At 39.6% G+C, this 1,157-nt stretch overlaps 1 protein-coding gene across 1 annotated transcript in view; it reads right to left on the reverse strand.

The window, feature by feature from the left end:
* znf513b (zinc finger protein 513b) overlaps positions 1 to 1,157 on the reverse strand; it is a 10,945-nt gene that overhangs the window by 3,902 nt on the left and 5,886 nt on the right. The window lies entirely within an intron of this gene.

Raw genomic sequence — 1,157 nt, forward strand, 5'->3', positions numbered from 1 at the left:
TCTCCAGTCCCTCCCTCTGTGATGTAGAGCTCTGTGTAGATCTGCTTCAGAAGGGTTGGGTTTCCTGCTTTAGCGATCCCCTCAAACACACACTGGAACTTCTTCTTCAGGTTAGATTTGAGTCTCGGTCGGCACATAGCAGGAGATTCTGGACGGACACAAAAGCGCATTTTCTTAAAGTGGCTGTAGGAAAGTTTTTCAGCTGCAAGAGGTGAGGAGAAGTGAGACTAATAAAGCACTGTGAGTTAATCCTTACCACCTCCTGCCCCTGCCATCCTGTTTCCTGAAACTACAGCAGGAACAAGAGATGCCTGATTACGACAAACTTCATGAGGCAGCCTCTGCTTCAAAGCTTGAATTAGATGAATAATGACTCCCTGTTCTATGGCAACATTGCGAATTAATAATCAAAAGAGGCTATAAAGATTTCAAATCAAAAATACAAATTAATCAGATAAAGGGTCCCAAAAAAAAGTCAGACAAAATTAAAATAAAAAAGCCTTGAAGCTGATACCACAATTTTTTTAAGTTAAAAAATAATGTTAGCGTCATCGATGCCACTGTCAACAATAATGTTAGCTGCAGTAACAGTAGCCACTGGCGCCAAATGAAGAGGAGGAATGTGTCTGGATACAGGATAATGGAGAGATGGACAAGAAAAGGCTGTTGCTCACTCTTAAGCGATATGACAACCTTGCAGGAACTGCATGTAGTGAAAGTGACAGTTTTAGCAAAGTTAGTGGAGATTACAGCACTAGCATTAACGGAGCTAGCTGACAGAGCTAAATGAACTAGGCCAGAGGGGATTCATGGTACGCAGTCTGACATGAATAATCTTTTCACATCAAACAAGTTAAATTTATTTTTTAAATACCATCCAAACCAGATCACTAAAAATGCACTTGTAAAGAAAGCCTATCGATACAAAAAATGGCACCAAACGTGCACGGCTTAGATGCAGTACAGAGATCGAACACACATTTTGTGTTTTGTTCAGTTTGTTTTAACTTTTTTCATGCAAGGACAACATCTTATAAGTGGAATGAATGACTGGTAATATATTAATTGAAGAATTGAGGAGCAGGAGAAAACTGGCCATGGTTCTGAAACAACTGCAGTGTTGCCAAATTGATATCTATTGGTTAGCCTATATATTA

Source organism: Seriola lalandi, unplaced genomic scaffold (assembly GCF_002814215.2).
Source record: "Seriola lalandi dorsalis isolate HSWRI2012SDOR001 ecotype SW California unplaced genomic scaffold, Sedor1 jcf7180002054899, whole genome shotgun sequence".
NCBI classification, from domain to species: Eukaryota; Metazoa; Chordata; class Actinopteri; order Carangiformes; family Carangidae; genus Seriola; species Seriola lalandi.